The sequence below is a fragment of the Vespula pensylvanica genome, chromosome 1, assembly GCF_014466175.1.
Source record: "Vespula pensylvanica isolate Volc-1 chromosome 1, ASM1446617v1, whole genome shotgun sequence".
In the NCBI taxonomy this organism is placed as follows: Eukaryota; Metazoa; Arthropoda; class Insecta; order Hymenoptera; family Vespidae; genus Vespula; species Vespula pensylvanica.
Window position 1 is genome coordinate 17,510,280 of NC_057685.1, and position 22,874 is coordinate 17,533,153.

Here is a 22,874-nt window from a genome sequence, read left to right on the forward strand (position 1 = left end):
GAGAGAGGAAGCGAACAGATGAGCAAACGAAGAGAAGGAGAAGGTCGGCTTTAGCGTAGAAGCTGTAACATCTATTTCAAAGCAAATTGCCATTCTCACCTACGAGCCTTCATACAGCAAGCTGCATAGAGCAATCTGTATATGGCATCCTGCACAAGGCTTGTCACTGGCGTATCCCCCACTTTCAGTAGCACCTTCTATCTTTCGCAAGAATGCTCCTTCCCATTTTTTCGCTCTTAGCACGCCCGTAATTGTTCCTTTTATCTCGACGTCACCAAAATTGTGTCTGAATCTTTACTTAACTTCGCGCTTGAGAAAAACTCATTTTAATCAAAAAATAAAGGTCACCCGTTCGGCTTCTATGGAAATCTTGTAAAAGGAAAATATTTTTGTGCAGGCTACACAAGAAACGATATTATTTTTGATGATAACAAAGTGGACATCCAGTCAGAGCTCGTATACTTTTATAGATCGTTGAATTCGATAAGAGCAACTATATTTTCAAGCTGAATGTCGCGCGACACGTCGAAACGTAATAAGTTTTGATTCAATTAAAAGATCCGTCTTTAAAGTTTCAACAAGAATGAGAACGACAACGACAACGACGACGACGACGACGACGACGCGACGACGACGACGACGACGACAACGATGATGCCGATGTTGGAAAAAAGAAAAAAAGATGAAAGAGAAGAAAAGGAAAAAAAAAAGAAAAAAAAGTAGAGAAAGTATGGGGAAAGGGCAAGATCGCCAAAAGAGATTCTGTTCTCGAATGAGACAACATTCATCAAAGAGAGAAAGAGAGAGAGATATCAGAGAGCAGGCGTGGATAAGTAGAGTGGTCTTTCGACAAAGTGTCGAGAAGCCGTCGTAATCGTGGCCTCACCTACCTTCCTGCTCCCTCATTTTCCCTCCGGACACGAAAGTCATTTTTCGTTGGTTTGAAACCGACAAAAAGCTTGCGATTCCTCGTCGAGATCTCGTCGAAAGTTCTTTGCTTTTACGTAGGAAACTTCAACGCTGACTCTCAGAATCGACTGTGAAGTTTTGGATTGGTGGTTATCACGTTGTCTCGCGTTTGATCGATCGTGGTTTTTCAATTGATTCATTGTCAAAAGGTCTTTCTATTGTAGCAACCCCTTCGTTACTCTTCGACTATTACAATTTCAAGCTTATTTTTGCTCTATTATTTAAAAGCAACGACGAATAACAGGGGTAATAACAACGTAGAAAGAGTTCATTACTTTGTAGAACTCTAATTAAAACCTTTTCTGTAAGGTTCACCTTTTGTATCTCGTTTAACATCATTCCCTTTTCGACGTTAGAGTTACCATGAACGTTTCTTTTCGCTTCCGCTTTTCCTTAGTCTTCCTCCGTTCCTTTCCATTCCCTTATATTTCTTCTCGCGCTCTTTTACTCTTTCGACTTTTATTACGTTCTAAGATCAGAGAGCGTACGCTTTTTATCCGTCATTAATTTTGTAGCGATATCTCGAAAGAGGTTCGATGCTCGCACGACTGTTTGTATTTACGATATACGAAATATATACAAGATGTTTCAAAATTCATACGAGAGTTCTTTTAATGGACCCAGGATGTAATGTCTATGTTATTTTATTTTACATACAGTACGAATACGTTTCCTTATACGAGTTTCTAAAAACGAAACCTTATCTATCCAATCCCCTGTACAAGCATTACAAGTTTTTAATAAGAATTTTTAAGACACCCTGTATATACACCTAAGAATCCTTTGACATTTCGTAAATTAATCAAGCATTATTTTCGTCCAGCATTTTATTTTTTACAAGTTTACTCGTGTCACTTGTCCCGTATCCGAAAGAATTTTTATAGCCAACATCGTAGTGAAAAAAATGGAAAAAAATTAGAATAAACATTTGTAAATACTCTTAACGAAGGCATTCCTACGTCCACCCTTTCCGCAAGGTCTTTCCCAAGCAAAGCGTTCCACCCTCCGACCACCCTCCGACCACCCGACAGGCCGTTGTTTATAAAGCGAGCGGCCAGAAAGCATTTATCCTTTCGGGGCAGGAGGCCTGGACAGCGGTAGAATAAACGGAGTCCCGGAGCAGTCTTATTTTGGCGAGAGGAGAGGAGGACTAAGCTACTCGGAAAGAAGAAAAGAGGAGGAGTGGGAAAGAGATAGATAGAGAAAGAGAAAGAAAGAGAGAGAGAGAGAGAGAAAGAGAGAAAGACTCGCGGGTACTCGCGCCCGCGAACCTTCTCGAGCGCGAGCGCTGGGACGGCTACCATTATTTCTTCAGTGTCGACGACTCCTTGCCGGTGCCCTTCTGTCTTCCTTACGGCCCCTTATAGCTTCAGCAAAGCAATGCCAAATACAGACTTTGCTCCTGCGTCCTTTTGTAGAGAAAGATGGAGGGAGAAGAAATGAGGGAAAGGCCGAACGAACGAGCAACGAGCACAACGTCCTAGGACGAACAGAGGGAACGTTCTCGGCCCATAGGCCTGTCTTCCTCCTCATCCTCTCCACTACCGTCACCACCACCACCACCACCATCATCACCACCACCACCATCACCTCCACCACCTCTTCCTCCCTCTTCGCCCTCCTCTCCTTGACAGCACTATGAGCGCTCGTGCATCGTGATTTATCGAACCTTCCCTTCTTCCTTCTTTGCGGCGACTCGCCCTCGAGTTAGCGGACGATATCAAAGACGAGGTTATTCGATATTCTACAATATACGTCGGTATTTTATTCGTCGATATCTTCAACGAATTTTCTCGATTATTATAGAATGAAATAATCGGCGAAAATATCGGCGTTTGTCTAACGCGTCTATTTACGATATTTGGTATCGAGGAAAAATGTCGATAGTTCGTACAACGTTGTTTCGATCGATATTAATAAAGTAACACTTTTGTTTTACATTAAATACAGTTATTATCTACTCCTCCGTTATTCGAAAGAAATCGTATTACTTTCCTTACGATCGTCGACTAGACCGTTCGTTGATTGTTTTTGGCAAACGAATCGAAGGTCCCTCCCCGAATGTCAAAAGGTTTCGCGTGTTTTGACTCCTCGAGACTCTTCGAGTTAGACAGACTTATCTGGCTTCGTTCCAGACTACTTCCTGAATGGCGTCTGTTGCTTCTACTTATAAAACAGGAAGCAAAAAGATCCATCGAATGATGGTACGTCGTACATCCTTCATTTTGATAACGACGTTACCAACCAACAATGAATGTTCCGATTAATGATATAACTTATATTTCTTTTGCTTAATAAAACACATCCATTTAAACTATTTTATTAATTAAACGATATTAATTTAATTTTTTACGATGAAACATAGAAACCGAAGATTAAACTTAAACGTTTCGAGAAAAGATAAAAGTTATTATCGGCGAATGCCGACAGTAAGAATCTCCGCTTCATGAAAATTCAAAGGTGAATGCGAACGTAACAAAACGAAAATTCGAATACTCTATAGCTTGGCACGGAGCAGCCGGCTAAGGAGGCAGTTCCATGGAGAAAGGTTCCCTCATGTATAATAAAATATGATAAAACGCGGCCAATCCCAACCGGCCACCCACCGGAACTCGGTTTCCCTACGGAAGTGGCTTCATAGCGGTCGCCTGTACTCGTGGTAGTTTGCGGAACGCCACTCTTTTATAGAAGGCAGCGCGCGTGTAAGCGCATCTCTATATACTCTAGCTATTTATACGAACCAGACATTGCCGCTATGATGATTTTTCTAACGACGCGACAAGGATCCTCTTTTCTTTAATGACCAGAACTCTACGTTTTCTATGCCATAGAGTACGATCCTTTTTTTCTTTTTAAATTTTTTCTTCCTAAGAAAAGGACGTTAGTGGAATTTGAATATACACAGGACGATAATGAAAATAGAAGAAGAGACGACCCGATAATGAAAGAAAGAGAGAGAGAGAGAGAGAAAGAATTTATATTAAATATATATTAATATATACGTGTATGCGTACTACCGATATCTTCAATTTACTCGACTCGAAATGAATCTTCTTCCAGTATTACTAGCAGTACATTATTAATCTGAAAGTAAAATATTGTTCCCTTAACGTTGCGAACATCTCACCCTATAATACGTGGAATGCCTATAGGGTATGTATGCATGAATGTAGGGCATAGGTTGGGCAAGGAAGAACCGCAAGGACGAAGATATCTGCGAACCATAATTCAAAGAAGAAGGAACCGGAGAAGACGAAGAGTCTCGGTAGCGATCTTACGAAGGGGCCGTTCACTCCCAGAGGACCGGAAGATAGGGAAAATGGAAAACTTTATCGCTCGATACGCTTGGACTATCACTAACTTCGAAGGCAGGACACTCGCTTTGGGGATATGTACGACGATTTGCTGGACGAATGACCCGGCTATTTTTTCTGTATTTATTTTTTTCTCTCCCTTTCCTCTTTTTTGCTTCTTCTTTTTTTTTGGCTTTCTCCCTTTTCGCATGACTCAGGCGTCAGGTGTTCCTCGAGCTCCGAAAAAAAAAAAAATAAAAATATAGAAAAATATAAAAAAAAGAAAAATAAATAAATAAATAATAATAAAAATAAAAAACACGTTGATTATCGTCATCAAACGAAATCTCGTTTATCGCGATAAAACACACCTGTGACTTTTTTAATTTATAAGACGGAAGATCGAGAAAGTACATACTCTCTTGCGGGAAACGCTCGACAAACTCGATTTCACATTCACATTGTTAATTCTGAACAAGCGGCACTGTTCGCGGATGGTGTGATAACGGATATCGCTCTAACAATGAATACCCACCGCGTACATACGGTCTGTCCGCAGAGACGGTACCGCTTATCCATAGCACACGTTTGTAAGGACGTCCGGTTGTGCGACCCGTTAAATCGACATCTGTTATAACAAACGTGTTAGCTCGTTGTCCTTTCCTGCAAACAGTTAGCTAATTTCTAAAATCTTTCGAATCTATGACATTTCTCCCTCTCTCTCTCTCTCTCTCTATATATATATATATATATATATATATATATATATATATATATAATTTTCTTTCTTCCTTTATATCCGTTGAAAAAGTTGCATAATTTCCATAATTACATAATAGAATAGAATTATCGAACGTTAAAGTTTTGTTTATCCGAGAATTAAAGACGATAAATTCCTCGTTCAGTGATCGCTTACCAACGAACGTATTGCATCTAATTTATATGCACTGCTTCGAACGCGAAACTTTAATTGCATAAACGCAATAAGGTACCTCGAACGATTTAACATTCATCGCGTAATACCTTTTCGTTACTTTTTCCATTAAACATAATAAAATGTCTATAAAAGGTAAAGCACTACAACGTGTTCGCATAAATTAAACGGTGCATTCGAAAGGGACGTTATAAAAGCAAATAACGTGCTTTATGTTACAGGTACATAGAATGCTTATACATGCTTATGACATATACGTATGCACGTGTCATGCATATGTATCGAAACGTTTAAATATTCAATCGACGTAACCATCGTAATTACCGTAAATTCATAAATAAAACGCTAAAATTTCTAAATGAATGCAAAAAACGATGATTGTCATTCGTCGTTTAAATAACAAATTTGCTCTATTATATACGTTTAAATATCAAACGCGATACACCTCGGGAATGTTATATTATTTTGACGTTTGCATTGATTGTTCATGAAATTACACAATAGGTAAATACATTTGTTACTAATTATATCGATTTTCCTAACAATACGATCGACGTTAATTAAGCATATAATCCGCATATAATATAAATATCTCGATATATGTATATACATATAAATAAGAATAGTCCATTTCGTTTCTTTCGTCAATTTTTAAAAGATTTCTTAGTTCTTAGTAAGAAACGTTGGTAACAGATCGATCGGAGAGAAAATCTTTTGGTTTTATTAACTCTCAAAAACATCATGGATTCAACCCTAAAGCGGTCGTCTTATTTGTATTCAGTAAACGGGTCGACCCAGGCGTTATGGTCAGTGCCGGCAACCCCTCTGTGATAGGAAATTTGTGGGAGAGATAAAACTTGCGCCATGTTTTCGTAATCGTTGCCGTAGAATACGTAAACTTTGTGGGTGGCAAATTTACGGGAAGTGAATCTCGCATTGAACAAAGGAACTCCAAGTCGTTTACTTCTACGAAGAAGTAAAGCGCGAACTGCTGCGATATAACCTACATGGAATAAAAGCGAAGAAAATGCTCTCGCTTTTCTCTCTGCTTTGTATTTGATATTTCCTAGAAATGCAGGCGACTGTCGAATATATACTAAAGAAAATACCAAGGTCCTTGTATACAAAAATATATTTTCCGTAAATAGAATTGTTGAGAAAATATGATTAATTCGATCATTGAAGAAAGAAGAAGAAGAAGAAAAGAAAGAAAGCAAATAAAATAAACGGTAAAAGGTCACGTTTAAATTAGACTCTACTCGAAAATTTAATACTAACTATTGGATAGCAAGTTTATGTATTTAATTAGCAGACGTAGCCGAATTAAATTTTGCTATTATCACCTTGTTTAAATATCGCGAAGCGAAGAAAAAAATCTTTCCGTCGTGAAGTTAATAATCATCGTCTTACGATTGACGAAAAGGATGCACGTGCGCGTGCGAGAGGACGCGTTAAAATACACAAGACATAAGTAAGAAACTTAGGTCCTATCCCAAGACGCCCAAGGCGATGCGTGCCTCGCCGTTCGGACTTTTCTTTTGATCCTGTTGCTCGGCTGCCCGACTTGTCTGGTATTATGGAAGAATTTTAAACGCCAAATATTATGAAATTCTTTCGCGTAATCTTCCATGGCATTACTCATCTTCGTGATTAACGCCGAATTAAAATGATTAATCGATTGGGTCGAAAAAAAACGAAGAAGAAATAATTTAACGAACGAAAGTTTTGTTAATAATTGAACGAATGAAAAAAAAAAGGAAAGATTTGAATTGGGAAAGTATTTCTGAAAAGTCTCTCTAATTTCGAACGATAGAGATTTCTGTTCTTCTTGAAAGAATTAAAAAGAGATTAATAGAGAGAGAGAGAGAGAGGGGGGGGGAGATAAAAAGAGTAAAAAGAACCGTGATCTCGATCAATCAGGATCGTAGATTATCCTGGTGCCGCGAACGAGCCGACGCGGAGTTGTAACAGGTTCGTAGCGTAGCTTAATGGTCCCTGCGTCACCCTTAGCCAGGACGGTCGCTATCGAGGATATTTATCGTCGAATATATCCTATCGATGCGCGAGCCTCGCCTAAATCTTTCGCGAGCTCCGGTCCTTACACACGAGGGGGAGGATACGAGGAGCGACGACGAGCGATCGAAAACTCGTAGTAGCTGGTACTCGAGCATCGAAATGTTCACGATGGAGAGTTCTCGCTCTCGTGCGGAGGTAAGGGACCGGCTTCATAAATATGCAGAACCAATTATGGTTTGGCCTTCTCGTTCTTCTCTCGACGTATTCTTTTCGTCTGGAGAAAAATATTATTTATCTTGATTTTCATCAAAGGATCCAGATCAAGTTCGTTCGCGATTAAATCGATAGAATGTTTTATTTTAGTCATATTATTTCGCGCATCTAGAAAAGAAAAACGACTGCAAACTATTCCAGGACAAAAACTAATCGACGTGGCTTCTTTGGAAAATCGTCGAAGGCATCGACTCAGGCATGCAGGCTCCTAGTAGGCTTGTCTAAATACCCAGGTAGGTAGGTACGTAGAGGAGCGTTCGGTAAAAAGGCTTGTTCCGTTTTTCCCTCTATCGGCTAGAACCGAACGTTCCCATTTGTATCGTTGAGCGAGGACATTTTTCAGAGAACGCCGACCGAGGCCATCTCGCGCATTTTCCCCTCCGGGTGGCCACCATGAAGAAGGGATTTTACGAGATGCGATCGACTTGCCGTTTCGCAAATCGTTTTCGAGGGAAGCCCGCTCGATCTGGCAAAGACACGTTTCGATCATTAAGGGAAGAGCTCCGAAAGCGGCTTTCGGAATATTTGTTACTTTCGACTGGCCGCCATTACCAACGGTGAACCTTCGATCTCGTCTCTCTCCCCTTCGAATAAACGAAGAAATGAGGAAAATCGAGCTGGTCGCTACTTAGACGATAATGATCCTTCTCAATTCTTTCCTTTTCGCCTGACTATTTCGTACTCTCCTGTCTTTCGATTATCGTTCAACCATACCTAAAATCTAACTATCCTCATTTAAAAAGTAGCTACGAATCGTAACTACAAGATCCGATTTGTCGAAACGATTTTGTGATTTCCGTAAAACGCATTTCGAATATTAGATCTTTCTTTCCAGGAGGATTCTCACCTCGTCTGCATAGAAATTTATTTTTCTTCTTCTTCTTCTTTTTCTTCGTTTCGCCGTTTCGATCGAAATCATTTTCTTCTTCTTTTTTTCTTCCTGTTCCTCGTGATCGTGAAAAATATAGATAATAAGTACTTTAATCGACATCGTTGGAAGGTCCATGACTCGGTTAACGAAAATACGTTTTACCAGGGAAGTATTCGGTGAAATTTCTCATGGAATTTCCGTTTATTGGAATTCGTGCGAATCGCAATAAGAGGATTCAAAAAGAATAGTACGATCGTTTATCGAGGCGAACCACGAACTTTCCTGATAAATCGTATTTTCCTTCTGTATTGCCACAAATTGTTTTTATCCGTATTCCGATGGTACTTCACGACTAACTCGTATGAATTTTCGTATAGCGTATGCTCGTAGTAGTAGTAATAGATCGTGCACGAAGAATCGTAGCTTAATTCTCATTTATATCAATTTATATGTATATATATATATATATACACACACACATATATATAGTCATTTTTTCAAAGAGTTTACTTAGAGGAAGAAAAAGAGAGAGAAAGAGAGAAGAAAGAAAAGAAAAGTCTGGCGAATTTCTCGAGTCATTTTTTCGAATACGTGTCTCCGAGGAAAAGGAAGAAAGAAAAAATAAAAAAAGGAAGAAGAAAAGGAAGAGAAACAGGAAGAGGAAGAGGGAGAAGAAGAATAATAAGAAGAAAAGGTCTCGGTTCCTTTCGTCTTGAAGGTCCAAACGCACGATTCACGTGACCGGCAGGGTCGTCCCAGGGCGAGGGACTCAGGTGCACCGTGGCTGCCAGTGACAGCATAAAATTTGTCAGGGCGATTCTACGCTAAATTTTACGTAGCGCCAGCTCACCTGGGATCCTGTAAATTCGTGCCTTATAGTCCCTATAGCTCTATCGTACTTACGTAGGTGGATAATATAGAGACGATGGCTGGGACGGTCGCGATAAGCGGCCATAAGCAAAATCGAAAGGCCGTTTCTGGGTGCATCTCTCGTCGTACTTACTCGCGTGCTAACCTTTTCTCTTCGTCCTCGAAGGATCGACGATGTCGTTCCAATGAAAAACGGCGAGCCATCGCAGCTCCCCTCTAACTCGATACCGAATTGTCTCTTTTCAGGTGTCTCCTTTCGTCGTAAGAAGGTTAAGACGTTCTATCGTATAATGTTTCAACCATCCGCAAATCATTTCCTTTTTTCGTATAAAATAACGTATAAATGACGATATAATAAAAATTTTCTATCGACGATTACATTAAACGATGAATTATTTTATGAAATTGTTTAAAAAAGAAAAAGAAATAATATTGAACAAGCTGAATATTAACTCACACTACGTTTGCACGGCTTAATTTCAATAAATACAAATTCGTTGGATATTTTTACCCACAATCGTTTACGATTTATTTCTCACTACTCTTTTGAAAATCGAACTCCCAACAACAACCACCGTAAACTCATCGATATGGGTAGTTTACCAGTGACGCCCTAGCAAAATAATTGGTTTCGCAATTGCTTCACCAATGTGAGTTAAAGCATTCATTTTATACAGAAAACCGACTACTCCTACAATTTCAAACGACAAGATTATAAGCCACTCAACGCGCTCCAATAGATCGATCGTTTCCAAAAACAGTAGCCGTGTTAATCGCGATCAATAAAATGAAATATTTATGCTTTCAACCCGAAACAGTAAATTTTCCTTTTTTCTCTCCTTCTCTCTCTCTCTCTCTCTCCTTCTCATTCATTTTATTAAATGAATATAATAAATATATATTAAAGGAGAAAAAATTAAATAAGATATAAACTCGTAACACGAAGAGGAGACGTTAGCATTTTCTTGAAAACTCTTGACATAATTTATAATGAAAGAAAAAAAATGGAAAGAAGAAGGAAAAGAAGAGGAAGAAAAAGGAGAAGAAGAAGGAAGGCAAAAGGGTCTCAAAAGTACGAAGGGACTTTCCTCGAAAGAGAGAAAATAAATAACGTTGTCGTCCACGAAGGCCCGGGAAGAAAGAAGGGTATTTTCGTTCGTAACGCGTGCATTCTCCCGCGTCGTCCTTGTGTCCACGTAGAGAAAGAGAGGGTTGTTTGTTTGGACTTAGTTTACGGGGTGAGTGTAAGGAAACCGAAGAAGACTAGAAGCTAGCTCCTCGAGATGAATCGACGGATCGAATCGATGGGAAAACGACCTCAAGGGATCGATTCGATACACGTTTAAACAATTTCCATCGGAGTGGTTAGTTGTTACCGACGATTTTATAATTGATAAAATGTATTTTGTTGCAATTGTTTTTGGTCGACGAGTCTCAAAGGGAGAAAAATTGAATTAGAAAAGTAATTGAAATATACGTATAGTTGGAAGATAGAAGAAGAGGTAGAAAGAGAGAAAGAGAGAAAGAGAGACAGAGAGAGAGAGAGAGAGAGAGAGAGAGAGAGAAAGAGACAGAGGAGGGCAATTATTAGGCCGTAGCTTAACACGGGGTCCCTTAATATGGCGATGGGGAGTTTCGGGCGCGTATACGCGAAGCGGTATACACGGTGCCGGGACAAAGCCGGCGGACGACGGGCCGATACAGGAGGTCAAAAATGCGCTCAAAAAATTGCCGCCAATTTGAATTGCTAATGAGGATGGCGGTGCTTGCGTTCGGCCTACCGGTGCAAAACAATGGTCCGCGGTATAGCGGTATACCCTCCTCCGAGAGTCGGCGAAACGAACGCCGGTGACGAAGTCCATATAAGTGTTCCGTTTGGCTCCGCAGAAATGCAGCCGAGGGGAGAAATAAATGAGCAAAAAGGCAGGGATGCCTCTTCCAACGAGAGACGAAGAGAAATCCGAAGGTGGAGGTGGAGATGGAGATGGTGAAGCAAGAGAAGAGGAGGTGCAGGAGGAGGAGAAGGAAGAAGAGGAGGAGGAGAATGAGATGGAGGAGGCGGAGGAGGTGGAAGAGAAAGAGTAGGAGAGGGATGAGGCGACAGAGAGGGAGATTCCGAACGCATCCTAAATAATTAGTCACTGCCACATCCTCCTTGCTGGCCCTCCGTGCAAGCGAGAGGAAGCTTACGAAGGAAGAAACGACGTCACGTGGGAAACGTGGGAAGAAGGAATAAACGAAACGAAACGAAAACGGTGAGAAGCTATAAGGGTGGAGAAGGACGTCATCCCTACGATCAAAGGGAACCGATTGGTCGAACCCCCTTTCTTCTTTCCTTCTCCCTTCTCCCTCGACTCTTACAGAAAAGAGGAATTTCTCGATCTATAACTCGATCTACGTTACGCGCTTCGTAGCAAACAATCGTTCGCCTTTAATTCCTCACAAAGTTATATTTAGACCGAAACGCTTATCCTCGCCTCGGCGCACTCCGTGTAATTGGATCGGCAATGTATCGGTAATCGAGAACGAAATGCCGAGCTGTTCTTCGAGACGTCGCGGTAGATTTGCGTCATAAAAGGGAATACTATGTCTACTTTTTGCGTGTTGACGCGTTAGAAGGGAGAAAATACGTTGCCGAGTGCGACGTATGAAAAGTCGACGATATAGGTAGGTATATCATAAAGTATATATCTCCTTGAACAGTAACGTGAGTTTGTAGTTGTGAAATTGCAAAACTCGTCGTCGACATCTAAGAAAGTGTTGTCCATGAAAATGACGAAGAGTCTGTATCGTTAGTGGTAACGCATGGTGATCGAGAGAGTAAAAGATAGAGAAAAAGAGAGAGAGAGAGAGAGAAAGAAAAAAACAGAGAGAGAGAGAGAGAGAGAGAGAGAGAGAGAGAGATCAGGTTTCCGAGGATAATCGGCTCGCGATCGCTCGAGGCCCGAGCAACTTTGTTGTTCCCTGCCATTATAAATCCCGACGTTTACGGTCTAAATTAATATTCGAGCTCGCAGGAGCGCGTTAACGACGACGGACTCGCTCGGTTGCTGCTATCGGCCTATCGAGAACGTTTAATTCGTCGAAGCGTTTTATTCCGAGCGATCCGATCGTCGTCCCTTTTCCCTTCCATCGTAAGCGAGAAGGAGCGAGCGAGCGTGCGTGCGTACATGCGTGCGCGCATGCACACAAGCGAGAGGAGACGATAAAGAGAAATAAAAGAGAAAGAAAGAGAGAGAAAGAGAGAGAGAGAGAAAAAGGGAAGACTAAGGACGGATCAGCGCCGTGGAGCGTGTCCGAGCATTCGTCCTTGATAAGATACACCGCGAACCTACCGCGAACCTACCGCGGCGAATGCGCGCTACAACGACGACGAAGAGGAGAAAGAGAAGGAGGAGGAGGAGGAGGAGGAGGAGGAGGAAAAGGAGAAGGAGGATAGGCCGTGTAACCGGTAACCGGCAAACCGCGAACCGCATTCCCGCGCTAAATACTACCAGACCGTGCGTGGATTCTTCTACGAGGACACGTGCACCCGATTCTCCCGCCTTCCGGTTAAACGTCATCTCCATCTCGCTTCCGTTCCTTATGCACCGTACGTATCTGTCACTATGATATATGTACTTACATATATAATAGATAACTTTTCAAGTAACTCCGATGTACTATTTTATTCTTGGACTTTATTTTCCTTTCTTATTCCTTCTTCTTTTCTTTTTTTCCTCTCCTCTTCGTTCTTCGTTTCTTCGTTTCTTTGTTCCTTTTCTTTTCATTTCTTTTTTCTTCTTGTTTGTCTTTCTGTGTTTTTTTTTTTTTTTTTTTTTTTTTTTTTTTTTTTATCTAATCGATATCGTATTATACCGATTATTTTCTTACGAAATACCAATGCGTTTTCCTCTTTAGTTTCTCGACTTCTTGACTTACGACTTCAGACACCAGCTGTACGAACGTAGCTGGTAGCTATGAATGTAATTAACGATCGCGTTAGAAGTCATGCGTCAGCATCTTATCTGCTCCATTACATCTCCGTTTCGCGTAGGTATATCTCTCATGTCAACGAGTCACCGCCGACAATCCGGCATGCATCGCGAACGACAACGATTATCGATTTAAGGAATTTTATCTCGACTTATCCGTACCTATTTACTTATCGTCGTTTCTCAAAGTAGCATAAACGCGAGAAGATCATTTACATCGAGGCGAGTTATCGCGAGTCGGGAAGGAACGTGGACTTTAAACACTTTTGTTCGACTTCCGTCTTTAGATCGACTCAACCTTGCTCGACAATTATGGCGCTTTGAGGATACTCCAAAGCCGAGGACGGTTATGATGAAGAATAGGAGGACTTTGGAGGTGCAGGAGAGATACGTGGAATCGATCGATATTGCAATATCGCTTCGATGATGGTCCATCTCCCTTTGAGTGTCTCCTCGTCGTGAAGATCCTCGAACGCGCGATTATATTCTATGAATGTGTACGGGTATGTATGTGTGTGTATGTGATTATGTCCGGCCAATTGGGCGTGTAACCATTGAATGCGTTAATGACTACTATCATATATTTAACAATAAGTAGAAATCGATCCGAAGGAAAATACGAGAAATTTAATATCGATCGATGTATTAGGCGACTAATAAGAATGTAATTTATTTTACTATGTAACAACAAAAATAAATAGTATATCATATCCTCTCTCTCTCTCTCTCTCTCTCTCTCTCTCTCTCTCTCTCTCTTTGTTTTTCTCTCGAAGAAGTAGAAGAAGAAGAAGGAGGGAGAGGTCAAGGTAGACATTATTTCAAGGCAACGCGTAAGCGAGCAATGACGCGAGGAGAAAGACGAAGCTCGCTTACAGGTGAGAGAAAAAGAAAAGGAGAGGGAGAGAAATACGAAAGAGAGAGCCGGGCTCTCTCGGTCGGGGCTCCTTTTGTTTTTCTACCTGTGGCTCGAGATGTATTTGGTAGCCGATTCGTCCATATAAAGCGACAAATGTCCTTTTACGGTTCGAATCGGTGGTATCGAGGTACCACGGCGTGCTCACTGACTTGGGATCTTATGCCAGAACTTTTCTAGTAACAGTCTTTGTTCCATGCCACTTGCCTTTGATTAAAATCCTTAATGATCATTTAGCAGTAGCTCTCGATTACGAGAAAACTCTCGCCAACTTGTTTTCTTCTTCTTTACTCTTTTTCTGTCTCTTTCTCTGTCTCTCTCTCTCTCTCTCTCTCACTTTGTCTTCTTCTTTGGCTTTCCTTCTCTCATCTTCGTTCGATTCGTTCGATCTCTCTCATTCTTCTTCACCATTTCTTTGAAAATTTCATTTCAGTTGTCGTCTTCCACGACGATTTCGTCGATCCGTCAGGAAAGCCTGAGAAAGTCGAAGTGCTTCGCTCGCGCTAAATTAAATTAGAGTTTTCCCAGCGATGTATCCAACGAAGACGGTCGTTCGTTCTTAGGTGGGAAAAAGATTCGGTACTTTTGCAAACAGCTCGAACGTGATCTTTGCGCCCTTGCATTTTAACGATCGGTACGAACGTGGAATTTCGTTCGTCTGCGTCCCTGCGCGATGTACGTAGCATCTACGCGACACGTTGGAGTTCTGTTACGACGACAACGAAAGGAGATCGCGCCAAGGAGGTAAGCCCTTGTAGAGACAGCCGGTCCAATTGTCCGTCTTTCCTTCTCTCCTACCTTCCGGCAGTTTCCATCTCTGTCTCTTTCTCTCTTCGTCTCTCTCTCTCTCTCTTTTTCTCTCTCTCTCTCTCTCTTTTCTACTTCCAACCAAGAGACATCGCATTGCTCTTGCCCGAACGCGCACGCATATAGCTCGCCGCACGTAGGAACGTTATTCCGTGCAGCTGCCACCTGCAATGCGTACGACACTTTAACCGTTCCTGCTACTCCCGATACGTCTATCTATGGCGGTATCGATATCCGTACCGATCTCACGGGTCAGCTTCGTTTTCTAGGAACAACGAGCTGCTCTTTTTATCCTACTTAGAAATCGAGTCAAACTATAGACGCATTCTGATTCGTACGATTCGTCATTCCAGGATGAAAATATTTTATAATGCGATACAAAAATACGTAACTCGATCGTTTCGTAACTTTAGGTAATTAACGTTGCTTATAGGAACGAAAAGAAACTTGACGATAGAAACGAAGCGAGGATGGTTAAATAACGATGAAACCATCCGTTGGAAAAATATTTTTATGGAAATTCGAGGAAAATGAACGAAGCAAAGTTTTGTCATATGTTCCGCAACTGACAAAGGCTCTTCCCGACGGAAACACGAAGCGTGGCCCATCGTAATATCGCGCATATATGCGTACGGGAATGTCTACAGAGACAAGGCGATGCTAATGCGGAATGCAATGTTCGTTTTCCTTTTTACACGCGCAATATACTTTCCGCATGATGGATGTTGCTCTTTTATAAAACCGTAGAATAATATCAGCAGTCGTGAACTATCGATCGCCTGAAACCTGTTGTCGATTTTTAGTTGGTCGAGTAGGATGAATAGATAGATATATAGATAAAAAAAAAAAAAAAGTAAAAATAGGAAGAAAAAAAAAGGAAAAATAAATCTTTCTCTAGGGGAAAAAAAGGACCGCTGCAACGCGAGACCACAAAAATTGAATCGTTCATCGAACAGGAAGGAGTATCAAAAATTGATATTAATGCGGAACACGGACATACGAATGGGAACGATTTATTCCGGTAGAAAAAAATCGCTTGCCAAAAAATCGCTTAATTGGTATATAATCCGATTCACAAATTTATATCGTCCAATATATAATACTAATTTTAATGGCGTTTCCCAGTTCTGATTTCTCAATCCTTCCAATAGGGATTTATCGTTATAATTCTTTCTCCTTTGTTATCGAACTAATTAAACGTCGAAAGAAAAAAAAAAAAAAGAAAAAAAAGAAAAGATGGAGAAGGCGCAATTAGAATCCATGTAATAACGAATATGAAATAGCATTCGTTAGAGAGCATTGAAGGAATAAAAGATCTCTAGGACTCTCTTGAGTAGTACTCTCGAGTATAGGTGCATTTCTCTCAGTAGAAAATTAAACGTTTAAGGAGGAGAATTTCAGTAGGTTCCCCTAACCAACTTCCGGTGCAAATTCGCAAAGTCGTATTCGCCGGCTAGAACGCTAGACGATTCTTCGGGCGTTCTCGAAAAAGAATGGGAGACGCGCCATTCGACGTGATCTTCGCCGTTAGAAGAGGAGGCGGCGCAACTGGAATGCCGATGAAATCCACGATCTTTCGGGAGGCGGCAACGAAGGAGAAGAAGAAGAAGAAGACGACGACGACGGGTAGGATACATCCAAGCGGAGTTATTCGTTTACCTATTCCTCCTGCGTTCGCTTCCAATCCCTTAAAACGCAGTCGAGAGTTCGAAGCGTCGATTCTCTCTTTCTACCTTTCTCTCTCTCTTTCTCTCTATCTCTATCTACCTATATCTATCTCTATCTTTCTCTCTCATACACTCTCCCTTCTCTTTTCTCTTACTTCTGAAGCTCCGAATTCTCACGTTCTTCGCTTCCTACGGATTCTTCCACGAATCGCGTGGAACGCCGATTTGCCGGGGAAGAATTTTCATCGTGGCGCACCTGCGACGTACGAATCTTGGTAGAAGCGTAAGGAAGAAAGAAGATTGGAGGAATAATAGAGAGAAGGAAAGAAGGAAGGTAAAGTAGGTTTGAAAGAAGAAAGGTAGGAAAGAAAGATAGAAAAAAGAGAAAAAGGGGGGACAGAAAGTAAGTAAAGAAAGAAAGAAGAAATGAAGGAAGGATGGTAGGAAGAAAGGAAGGAAGAAAGGAAGGAAGAAATGAAGGAAGGAAGGAAGGAAGGAAGGAAGGAAGGAAGCGGCACGACTACGTTCGGCCGACAACCCAACGCTGAGTATCCAGAAGTGGAAGTTTGCAAATTCAATTTCTCGCTTCCGCGAAGCGCCGCATATTTCGCCGCTTCTCGAAGCACGCGGAGCGTGAAAAGCTGCTAAAGCGCTAAGGATTTCTTCGTCTAGGTGAGTCCTTTCGACGTCCTTTCGACGTTCTTTCGCCGCCTTTCGTGGTACATCGAATTTCCGTCTTAAAAATGCTCCTCGGTGAAAACTTCCCGCAAAGAGGGAAACGCGCGGGAATCCTCTTCCTCTCTCTCTTTCTCTCTCTTTCTCTCGCGCTTTTTCATTTTCCTTCTTTCCTTCTCTTTATATCATTCTGCTCCTTTATTTTCTCGCATTTCGTTCGTCTCACTCGGTGAATCTTTTCAGAAGTTAAGAGTCGATTAGCGTAAGTCGATAGTGGAAACGTCGTTTGCTAAAGCAGAATACAACAGAGAGAGAGAGAGAGAGAGAGAGAGAGAGAGAGAGAGAGAGAGCAGAGAGAGAGCAGAGAGGAAAAGAGGGTAGGAATGAAATAATAATGGGGGAAGAATGCGTACGAAATAAACTACGTGGGAGCGGCTCACGAATCGATGCCGAATTGCGACACGTACCCACTGATGCGCAGAACTAATTTCACACTTCATTGTAACCGTCGTTATTGTTCCTGTGGCCCCAAGTATTCGCTGCATCCATTGTGACAAGCCTTTGCGACGAAAGAGATCGTTCCGTTAATATAGTAGATATATTAAACTACGAACGGTATTACGCGGGATAATTAGAATAGAAATGAAAATAAATGAAAAGCATCGTTTGAAAACTTCGACGACTAGGATAGACATTTCCTTCGTTAAAAGACCTCTCGAAAGATGAAGAACGAGCTTAAGAAATAAATGATGCAACTCATTCAGTTTCGAATTCATCCTAAATCCAACGATAGTTAATAACGTTTTTGCTACTACGTGAGGTTAATAAATTTTCTTTTCCCCTTTAGTTTATGATTTATCTCTTTTCAACTTCTGCCACGACGTTTCTTCTTTCGCTCCTTAACGATAAACGATTTTTCATCGTGACTGTTCGCCGTACTCCGAAGTTTCTGGGACGTTGGATTAAGACTACTTTCTTTGCCCTATCTCGCGCGCACAACTAACTAAAGGAGGAAATTAAAAGAATGATTTTCAAGAAAGTTCTCCGTTAACAAACCGAGCGTGCCCAACTCTACGCGTTTCTACTTCTAGTTATCTTCTATCCTTGGTCTTATGGAACGTCGCGAAATAGAATTTGTTAAGGTACGAGAGAAACGTTCGAAGTAAAACTTGATCGAAAGAAAAAACAATCGGACGGGTTATTTAAACGTTTTATTTTCTAAAGAGTAAAACAGATAGATAAATGTAGAAAGAGAGAGATAGAGAGAGTGCGAATGGAAGAGTATGCTGCTACGATTCGTGAGATAAAGTTTCCGAACGCTTCGAAATTCTCTCCTTTCTCTACGTGGGCAAGCCAGTTCGAAGGTTGGTTCTCTTTCACGTGGACGAAGCTACTACCTATAAGAAAGTCCCGTATGCCGAGCAACGTCTCAGTTCCGAAACCCCAATTCCGATATCAACGAACTTCCAAATAATTTCCTTCTTGGCCTCTTCCGCTCGAGACGCCGGCAAATAGCGAAACAAACTTCCGGTCCTGACTCGAGAAAGTTCATCCCGAATTGCCCGATAAGAGCCGCCTACCCTTCGTTTCCTTCCTACCTTCTCTCTCTCTCTCTCTCTCTCTCTCTGTCTTTTTCTCTTTCTCCTTCTTTCTTTTTCTTCCTTTCTCTTTCTCTCTCCCTCTTTCTCTCACGAACAACGAGTTATCTAGCTCACAATGGCAACCGATCAGCCCCTTCTGTTTTTCCACGCTCCATTTTCCCTTTCTTCTTCCTCCGTGGTTTCGAATCTATACTATAGATCTTTACCAAGAAGCCATCATTACCAACTATTTCCTCATTTCTAGACCGCCATCTAAAATCCGTGCGTTTTCCGGATCATTGACAATCGTTTCGAAAATAATAGCTACCTAAGTAAGTAAGTCGTCGGTGATTCATGCTCAAATGAAGAAGATTAAACGTCGACGTTATTTTTCGCTTTTATAGAGAAAAAAAAATCATTGCGATATTCTTCTTTTACTTTTCGATAAAATATTAATTTAAATAAAATAAACAGGGCATACTTATATCGTATCAATATCAAACACCATCGTCAAACATCATACCAATATCTTTTAACGAATAAAAATACGTTATTTTACGAGGTAATGTATTCGAAAAAAGAATTTTTATCGTTGGCAATTGATATTAAAATACATTGTAAAATAAAAACTATCACGAGACAACGTTTATTCCCTTGACATCGACTGGAACGGAAAATCAAAAGGTGAAGCGAGGCAGTATGGAGGAAGAGGGCGGCAGAATTTGCAGAGGGCTGAAGGAAAGTAAAGAGTATAAAAAGAAAGAAAAGATTAAAAAAAGAAAAGAGAAATTTCTCCTACCGACGTCGAAATTTCAACGATTAATCGCGAAGATGTTAGAAGCGGTAAAAGTATTAAACTCGAAAGCTAGCGTGGTAGACGGTGGCAATTTAACGTTTAAGTTTGCACAAGGAAAGCACGACGAAGCGCAAAGTTGTAGCATGAAAGACGCTTCCTTCGGAAAACACCTATACGAGGCTTATCACAAGTTTTAAAGCTCGCTCGAGGATTCGAGCGAGTATCGAGACTGCCACGCGTTAGCGAATGGTTACATACTTGGAAAAAGGAAGCCAATGATTTCGTTCTTCTACGAGAAACTTAAAGAACGTGCTTCGATGTCGTCTTTCTTTCTCTGTCCTTCGATACATTTCTCTCTCTTTCTTTCTTTCTCTCTAAATTCCAACTCGATCATCCCTCGATCTGTACACAATTTCCACGATATCCGTTTCACGACTCCGTAAAGAAACGTCGTCTTTTCCAATAAGGACAAATCTCGTAAGTTTACTTTATTTTTTTTTTTTTTTTTTTTTTTTTTTTTTTTTTTTTTTTTTTTTTTATAAAATATAATGAAAAAGCTTATACTCTTTGATCGTGTAAGAATTTACGTGACGATCTATTGTTCGACGAAAGGACATCGATCCGATTTCAAATAAAATCCCAGGGTAAACAAGGAGATTTAGAATTAATGTTGAGAGAGAGAGAGAGAGAGAGAGAGAGAGAGAGAAAGGTAGAAGAAAATAGGTAGAGTAGTAGCTCGACAAAATGTAGTCTCAAGTTTCGTCTGTAGCAGGACAAAAGTAATTAAACCCAAGAGAGTGCTCAATAATTTAACGCACGTTTCACGCCGTGTTCGTAAGCAACAAGACCGCACTTCCCTCAGGACGAGTGGCATCTATTAATGGCGGATAAAAGCGAAAAGAGCCTTGCGAACAGCAGCAGCAACAATAACAGCAACAGCAACAGCAACAGTAGCAATAACAACAACAACAACAACAAGAACAGCAGCAACAGTTAGCTTCAGGAAAAGAGGAATGAGATTCGCGTAAGAGACGAAATAAGGAAGAATGAGATGGAAGAAGGATGCCACGAAATAGACGATTTTGTAGGTTTGTCGTTGTCGTGGTATTGTTACTACTAAGACTATACGAAGTAAAGGTGAATACACGGAAATATCCTCGAAAGGGAAACGTGGCCCAGGACGAAAATGCAAAGTGAACGAGAACACGTCGAGCGTGCCTTTTGAATGGTACGGTGGTGAAACACTTGGGGAGTGTCGGTTGCTCGTCGCGTCGCAAGAGAAGAGAGAGAGAGAGAGAGGGGAAATACGGAAAGTCGTTAATTTTTTATAAGGTCCTATAGTCGAGAGAGGGAGACGTTGACGACGACGACGACGACGACGACGACGACGACGACGACGACGATCGAGAGGAAGAGGAGAAGCAGAAGGAGGAGGAACGATAAAACGAACTCTCCTGATTCTAGCTAGCTATTCTGCTGGTCATTATTGTTGGGTTATAATTATTATCACCGACGACGCCGGCGACAACGACAACGACGACGACGACGACGACGACGACGACGCCAGGAACTACGACGTCGTCAACGACGACGCGACGCTACGGGCTTGTCGTTAACATTACCACCGCTACAACGAGCTTTTTATGTGTGTTTGACGCTGTTTCGGAATGCCCCGTCATCCAACAGTTACCCCTCTTTCCTATCTTCGTTCTCCTTCCTCTTCCATTTGTTACGATCCCACTATCGTACTTCGAGGGATGTGTCTATTCAACTTAAAATTCATTTCCCATCCGTTCTCGGATTATTACTCCCTTATATTTTTTATCCTTATCTCGTTGGAGATAAAATTACTTAGATCGAAGAGTCATATTAAATCGTTTTACGCCAATAAAATTATAACGACGAGGAGGACCTTGGTGTTTAATAATGACGTTTAGTTAAATGATTCCCCCAAGCAGAAAATATGTTTTCCATTTCGACGATAATTGCGATTGGGTATATTGTGTTTTACGAATAAAATACGATCTTTTGATACTGCGACAAGCTTAACGATTTTTGTAAAAAAAAGAAGCAAAGAAAAGAGAAGTGTTGCATATTTCCCATAGACGAATTTTGAAAGAAACACGTATGGCCGAATGAACGGCCACTTTTCGGAGGATTTTTATGGACCACCAACCGTCTTCGCGGTAGATCCACTAAACCACTTGGCTAAACTAATCAGAGTTTACTGCCCGAAAGCATCTCGTTCGATTCTCGAAGAGGACTCCTACCGAAAATTCCTGGCATGCGACGAAGAAAGTCGTCGGTCAACTCGCGGCATCCCAGACAAAAAAAGTTTCCCTCGTTGACTCGGCGGTGGGTGAGGGATAGGGTGGGGGGGCGGCTGGGAGGAGGTAGGGTGGATGGAGACTGGGAGGAGAACGTCGACGCACGTAAAACCGACCGCATAGAATTCCGAAATCGTGGATGTCGGTGGTCGTTATATACATAGATACTCTTTCAACGGCGCATTCTAATATGCGATTAATCGACTTTAATTAACCATCGAATCAACTCGAAGTTACATAATTACCATTCACATTATCGTCTTTTTCAGCGAGGATAAAGTCATTATATCAACTCGAAACTCATTTCGATGATAATAAGAATTCTCGACGAAGGACTTCGTCCGCTTTGATAATTACAAGAATGTATTTTTTATCGTATCGTATAGATCGAATGGTAGAAATACGTTTACTTTATACGAAAGAAAAAAAGAAAGAAAGAAAGAAATAAGATCATCTGGCAAAGTCATTGAATGGTCGTAATAGAAACGACAAGGCGGTCTTCTATCGGGCTTACCTTACCTAATTTACCGTCAAACAGCTTAGAAATGGGAAACCCGCAGGGTGCTCTGTAATTACGCAACCGAGCTTCCATGCCAACCGACAAAGTCGTCCTTTCCTCGGCAAATTTATCCGCCGTGCAGAGACCCATTACGTTTCGCGACCTCATCGTTTCCTTCTAATACGTTAACTAGCGTATCCTACCTACTGTTCTATCGGTGAACATTCAATGTCCGCTCCATACTTGCCATCGGGCCCAACTTTATCCGAAACTCGATAATTAAAGGCGAGCGATAATGGGCCATGTAAAATTAGTAAAATAATAAAATAAAGGAAAGGGAATGCTCCATTATCGTTAGAAAAGTCTTTTGGAATATATATCGTGTGTACATGTTCCCTCTCTTTATCTCC

The 22,874-nt window shown here is 41.2% G+C and overlaps 1 long non-coding RNA gene across 1 annotated transcript; it reads left to right on the forward strand.

Annotated features, from left to right (window-relative positions):
- The first annotated feature begins 12,670 nt into the window (after positions 1–12,670).
- Positions 12,671–13,910, forward strand: LOC122627603. Its single transcript, XR_006326876.1, has 2 exons — positions 12,671–12,818; positions 13,488–13,910. It is a non-coding gene; the product is annotated as an uncharacterized LOC122627603 (long non-coding RNA).
- The last annotated feature ends 8,964 nt before the right edge of the window (positions 13,911–22,874 follow it).